Genomic DNA, 7,210 nt, shown 5'->3' with positions numbered 1-7,210 from the left:
TGTCAGGCCTGCAGAAGATAAGACAAAGGAAACAGCAAGCATTATTAGCACCCTGTGGTGGGTAGACAACCAATCAGGAGGCTGGAAGCACTTGTTGAATCTGCTGATCTAGCCTGCGTCCCAAGCCGTCTGATGGCCAGTTCCCCCTCCCGCCATCTTCCCCCACCACCAGTCCCTTTTTTCCCCCACCCCGAAGCCCCACTTACCTAGGGTGACCAGATAAAAAAAAGAAAACGGCACAAGCTATATAGATTGAAGTAGGACTACAGTAAACACAAACAGGACTCGGATAATAATGTAGTCCTACTTCTATGTCGCTGGCCAGTTGCGGGGGTTGGGGTGGTGTTCCAGGCACACTCCTCTCATAGGATCAGAGCAACCAGGGAGGGGAAGGGGGAGGAAATGGGTGTGTGAAAAGCCTGCATGCGCTGGAAGAGTCACGCCGGGCCCCCGATTTCAGGATTTCATGGATGGCCACCTTCCCAATCCATGGTGGCCATTTTGGTAAAGGGTTTTCTTTCGGTAAAAAGGATGCCGCAAGGCGACCCGTTTACGAAAAGAAAATACTATAAATTAGCCCTGTCCCAACCTATGGGACGGGTGCTAATAGCGTTAACCATCTGCTCCATTGGCTGGAATGGGTAGTTAACGCCATAATATAGCCGTATATACCGGCCAATATGTTGGGGAAGGGTCATTATCCCAGGCGATAATTAACCATCTATTAGGCTATTAGCACGTAGGGGTAGTGCAGTCAAATTGTTACTTTAATAGCGAGTGAAGTAAATAGATAAACTCAGTAAATTAAATGTGGTTTTATGTTGTGTTTGTAATGGCAAGGTTGTCTACATAAGTTAAGTATTTTGATTGCAAAATTAGTTAAACTGGAGTAGGTTTAACGTGAGGATGCATTAGGTATCGTGTACAAGTAAACGGTATATCTACAAGAAAGTAAAAACATATTCCCATGTTTTAGCTTTATCTCTGGTGTGTCAAATAGAACTTTTCAGTGGAAAAAAGGGCCTAGAAAGGAAGTGTACTGTTAAGCGAAACCTTACCTGGAGTTTGCATTGTCGTTTCCCTGCCTGCTTTTCAAGTCGGAAAGCAGTCAATACCAGTAGTTATTGACTGCGCTCTGAACATTCTGATTGGTTGAGACAAGGTTAATAACGATCTCCATGTGCTAATAGACAATCCCCACAGTGAGGTGAACAGTTAAAACCAGTGCTAGGCAGTGCATGAAGAAGAGGGTTGCCTGAATGTGCACACAGCTTTTAAATTGGTGGAAGCAGAGCCCTTTTGATCAGATCCATGCCCCACCTGGAATGACCATTCCGGGTAGCACCCCATTCCAATCCACCCAGATTTAACCCGTAGCCTGTTTTTGAATTAAGGAGGAGGAGGGCTACCTCTACTCTCAGGGCCAGTGGGCATCACCGATGGAAGGCATAGCCACTGGCATAACTCAACAATGCATCTAAAGGCCACCCCACCCATCTGTGCTTGGGCCACGCCCCCAACTACTTATGGGGGATGGGAGCCTGGCAATTTCTTGGCCCCCAGGCAGTGGGAGCCAAGCAGGAGAGCTGGGGCACACTGCTATCATACATGTGGAGCCCACGGTCTCTTCTTTTTGTTCCTAAATCACAGGCTCTGAGTCCTGCTGGCAGGCTGCCAGTGGGGGTCGGAGCCTGTGATCAAGAAACAAAAGGAGAGGCTGGGCACACCATAGGTATGATAGCAGTGTACCCCAGCTCTCTTTTTGTTTCTTAGTAGGAGGAGCTAACACCTAGCAGGCAGCCTCGAGGAGTTGTATGGTAAAAGGCCTGCTTGCGGACGGTCAGAACATCTGATTAGAAAAAAGGCATCAGCAGATGTCTCTCCTTTTTTTCTAAGCCGAAGCACTGACACCTGCAGACAGTCCTTCAACCAGGCAGCTCTTTGGCTGAACAGGCTGTCTGAGGGGGTTAGAGTATCCGGGACTAATCAGGAGGGAGGAGCCCTGGCAGAGGCCCATCTCGAGAGCTCTTTTTGGATAGTGCCCATAGGGGTTAGGTGCAATACATACATGTGAAGAACAAACGTGTGGTATGCAGTGCTGGAAATGTACGTTTGTTATTGGGGGAGACCACCAGTGACGTGGGGGGAAGTGGCAGGAGGGATGAGGGTGGATGGTTCTCACCTCCCACCCTGTGACCCACATAAGCATTTACCTCTCAGAAGATTAATCACGAACACATGGAAAACAACCGAACGGCGGGGCATTTCCTATAATGTTGCAAGCAAAGTATAAAAGGTGCACGCCTTTTAAAAGTAAAAAAGCTGTGCTTAAATATTAACTGATTTTCTGCTTAGTACAATCGTAACACGCAAATTCACAGAGTTCCTGATCAGTTGCTGAAGTGGTCTTGTGGGCAAGTGTCTAACCCCAGACCCAAACGATCTTGGTTCAAACCCTACCTTTATTCGGTAGCGTGAATCCGAACCACTAAAATGAAATGAAAGGTGGAAGCGGGTTTCCTAGATGTGGGAAGACATTTTTTGCCGGATTCCAGATCCGGAACAAAATCCGGCTCAATAGCCCACACTGGGGTATGCAAATCTACTGAGCAACAGCCCAGTCCAAATCGAATGAACGGAGGCCCACCAATCAAAGTAGAGTCTGCATGTTGCACCAACCCCCGCAAGAAATAAAAGTTTAGGGCTTCACACAAATCCTACACTCATGTATTATTACTACAGGAGCAATTTTAATCTGAATCAAGCCACTTTGGTCAGGGAAACAAAACGGTCATTGGGTTTCATGGTTTCAAACGCGACACATGCTGCCATGCTCCTTTAAGGCGGGAACAGGAGAACATGTCAGTCGCCATGCCACTATACAGTGATGCCTCAGAGTCCACAGGTGCACAATGCATCATGCTAAGAACAAACGATAAACGCATCATGTCTATGCATATATGTATTCAAGCCAATAGGTAAGGACTGTTCATCACAACTGTTCCCACAAACAGGGGTGGACTGGAAATAATGTTCAAAGTGGCCCCATAGTCCACATTTTCACACAAGTGGCCACCTAGTACACAAGCCCAACCATTTTCCCATGGGAACATTTGGAAATACCACACAAAAGAGGCCCAGGGTGCAGAGGCCTACCAGGAAATCTCCAGAGTTCCCTATGGGCAAGTCCAGGCCTTACAGCACACAGACTTTGAAATACATATACAAGCAGTTCATTTAAGCAAGGATTTGTAACCACACAGTATTTGCTGTTGCGTGGATTAAGTGTGCCCAGAGGGGAATGCAGTGTTTCTCCCGCAAAATGTGTTGCATAGCAAACTTCGAAAGACATGCACAATTTTGTGAACAATTTTCACGCTAGCAAAAAGGCAAAGATACATCAATGTTTAAAACATTTTTTTTTGCAAAAACGAATCCATTTGTTTTGGAAAGAAGCTATTCTTGAAAAAAGAAAACACCAAACTCAATTTTGAACTGAAAGTGGAAATTCCACTTTACGTTGTTAAACATATAAATATACATTATTCACTGTTTCTCTTGTGCGTATAGTTGAGCATAAATAGCACACCCCTGATTGTTTCCATTATGCCGCTTTAGCACATCATTGCCAAATTATTGATGTAAAATATCGTTACCGGTTTACTCATCCTCCAAATATCAAGTTACATTATTTTTTTTAGGTAAATTTGTTTGACATGTTACTTTATAAAAGTTTTATCAAAGGCATACACAACAAAGCCTGTGAAGGTTCGTGTGTTTCCCCATTCGATTTCTGTTACAATTCTGCAGTGGGTGTTTTTCCAATAGGTTTATAGGCACATTAACTCAAGTAAACAGTTTCTGAACTGGAGACATGAAAGTTTGTGAAAATGTTTGAGTCCTTGCGTGATCTTGTTAAATTCCCTGATAGAGAAGATCATACTTGGGAACATTCCTGTGATCAATAGGACTTCGCACAATGAGTTTCCCACGCATCGCTCCACGGTAAATGACCTCAATGAGATCTACAAAATCTTGCTTTGTTTTGAAACTCCACACAAACTTTGTGTGGTCTGGCGACCCATAATCGACTTTCATATGTTGACCATTGAAGAAAAATACAGTGGATGGAATGAAACTGATGTCGAAGTATTGCGTGTAAACCTTCAATTTGTCCACATCCACAGGATAAATCGTTGCCATTTTACTGAGATCAAGAGACGTCTTTGCAAGAATGTCATCCAGCTGTAGACAAACAGAGTCATTGTCTCTGCCAAATCTGAGAACTAGAACTTTCTCTGCAGTGGTTTTTATTGCATTGTCCACCTCACACTTGCTGGTCAATTTGGGCAACAGGAAACTCATTGTGAAGAAAACCGCATCCAGATAAAACACATAGCAACTACTGATGCTGCCTGGAAACTGGACATGCGCGTTTCGCAAAGGGTAGTTTGTTAGTTCCCATTAGAGAAACCGACCATCATAAGTTACATTATTCACACTTAACAGACCATTGCCAGTTTCCATCATGCCCAGTTGGCACACCATGACATGTTTCGGTATGCATTCTGCACATCAGTGCGAATGTAGACTACACACACTTCACACAGACTCCCCTTTCTGTTATTCTCCTATTTCAAAATCCTCACCATCCTCCATTATGTTCTTTTAACCCATCATTGCCCGGCGTTGACTGCCCTCTCCCAGCAAATGTTGCCTTTTGCTGAAATATAGGAGGCCACTGCCCCCCGTGGTGGTCTGGGGCTCGGGCAGGCAACACCTGCTTCTTTCTGCAGCAACAGGAGTCATTTCCCAGCTCATTGGTACTCGTTTCTTTGACTTTCAGAAGGGTGAAGAGCTGTGTCTTCCCTGTCTGCAGTCCACTCTGTGATCCACGGGCTGCACATAGAAGTGCTATCCCTCAGAACAATCTCACCCGGCTATTGCTACCAATACGCTACCTCAAACTTCCCTTTGTGGCCCTCACATAGCCTCACATCTCTCCTGCCTGACCTGGATGTTTGCAACTTGAAGGAAGTTTTCTAGAAATTCGGGGGGCAGTGGCTCATTGGTTCACAAACCCCTCGAAATTCATCAAACTTGGAGGATCTCATGAATCCTTCTTGGGACAGTTCACCCATGACTACCAGCTATAGACACCGTTTTCAAAATCCCTAAATTGACGAGCTCAGCATCCCCGTGTTAGTATGATGATGTAAGTGTGACACACATTGCAGTTTGCACAGTCTCAATACACACCCTGTTTGATAACACCAGCATAACCCATCTTAACCACAGCAACGTGTGAGTTTGCCATCTCCCAGTATAATCACATTTAACAAAATATCACCACATTCCCGATATGACAGTTCCTTGATTTACTAACCATATGCACAGTTTGGCAACCCCTGTACACTGACAGATGACACAATTTTAGTGTGCCCAAAATCAGACAAGCCAAGTGCACTTTGAGGTTTCACAACTCCATGTTCAGAATGTTTCAATCATCTATATTCCCAGTTTATTTTATTTTTATGTTAACTTTTTAATTGTGCCATAGTCACAATTATGACTTTTAACACTTTACATTTGAGAAAACACTTGACAGAAATATGTAATTATCGTACTCATACAACATAAATATCGACATCATATAATCAGTAAGTATAAAGGAAAGGGAAAAAGAAAAGGAAACATTGAGGTATGAGATTTCTCTATGTACATAAGAATCCGACATTCTATGCCAATTACAATTCTATCTAGAATCTAAATAACGGCCCTCACAGGTTAAAATCAGAAGATAAAGGAGAGGAACGAAAAGAAGGACAGAGACAGTTAGCAGGCGTGTGAAGTCACCCATTATAGACCAAAGAGGCCCTACCAAAGGAAAATAAACATAATCAGGAATTCCCAGTTTAGCAATCCCTGAATATCCCTGCTTTGACCATCCGGATATACTCCTGCTTGGCTTTATGATAGAAAATTCAGAGTATTACAATCTGGGTTACTTTCCACTTTAATGAACTCCACTATGGTCTTTCTGGACCATCACAAAGATTTCCAATGTTTCATGGCAACCTACTATATAAATAATTCTAGCATGTGTCCAGGATCCCTAGTGCCCTTATATTTCCCATTCATACAGCTCCAGTATTTTTCTCAATTCACCATCCCAGTGTAGTCTTATCTTGTTCTAACACAGACTGGTAATCCAGGTAGATTCCCAGTTTGACAGTGCCATCAAACTACAGTGCCAGCAAACTAGAGTGCCAGCAAACTAGAGTGCCAACAAACTACAGTGCCAGCAAACTACAGTGCCAACAAACTACAGTGCCAGCCAACTAGAGTGCCAGCACATTTCCAGTTTGGACAGTGCTTGTATACGTCATGGAGACACAATCTCAGGATGCTTCCAGATGAAATATCCCAGTATATTCACAGGTTGGCATTCACGGCTTTTATAATGCCAGCAAACTAATAATATCCGATAATAGTGCAATAACATATTTGCAAATTCCAGCAAAGTCCCATTTAACGTTTACACAGTTGTTGTATACTACCACTGCAGTATTACCCAATCCCAATATGCTCCCAATTTACTGTTAAAGAATTCTAGTAAATTACCAGTTTACGGTTACACAATTTGAGTCAGGTTGCACACTCTACATGCATGTATGTCTTCAGATCCCCAAATTATGGTCAACAATCTAATCTGGTGACAGAAACTGATCCCCAGTGAAAACTAGATCCAAAAATAATAGAAATAAGGTCACTGATCGCCACCTCATAGTCGACATGTAGAATAGGTCAACAAATGGAACCCACATTTGGGAAGGCTTGTAATGTTAATATGCGTTTGTGCTGCACCAAACCACCAACATAGTCATATCTGAGTGGTTAGAATTGTCTGTGGAGTGGCATACTGTGCCCACACCCGAGGTATCCCGACCGTAGTCTGCTGTAAGGAGAGGACACGGCCGGAGAAGCGGGAAATGGGTGCTACAAACAAAAGGACTGAGAAATTCAACCGGGGAAGATTGTTTTGTAAAACATGTGTTCAAGGCAGTCCTGTTAGGAGGACACACGTTTTGCAAAAGAGAGGAGACTGTGTCCTTAAGTGTTGTGATAATTGGGTTGTATTTCCAAGGCAGATTTGGAGAATTGTGTGTTTGTACACAGTGGAAAGTCAGATGTATGAGAGGCTCGAGAG

At 43.7% G+C, this 7,210-nt stretch overlaps 1 pseudogene; it reads right to left on the bottom strand.

The window, feature by feature from the left end:
• Positions 1 to 3,862: 3,862 nt before the first annotated feature.
• On the bottom strand, positions 3,863 to 4,457 carry LOC138493311 (thioredoxin-like protein 4B pseudogene; annotated as a pseudogene).
• Positions 4,458 to 7,210: the final 2,753 nt, after the last annotated feature.

This window comes from Ambystoma mexicanum, chromosome 10 (assembly GCF_040938575.1).
Source record: "Ambystoma mexicanum isolate Mex_15411 chromosome 10, UKY_AmexF1_1, whole genome shotgun sequence".
Taxonomy (NCBI): domain Eukaryota; kingdom Metazoa; phylum Chordata; class Amphibia; order Caudata; family Ambystomatidae; genus Ambystoma; species Ambystoma mexicanum.
This window is presented reverse-complemented; position numbering and strand designations above follow the sequence as displayed.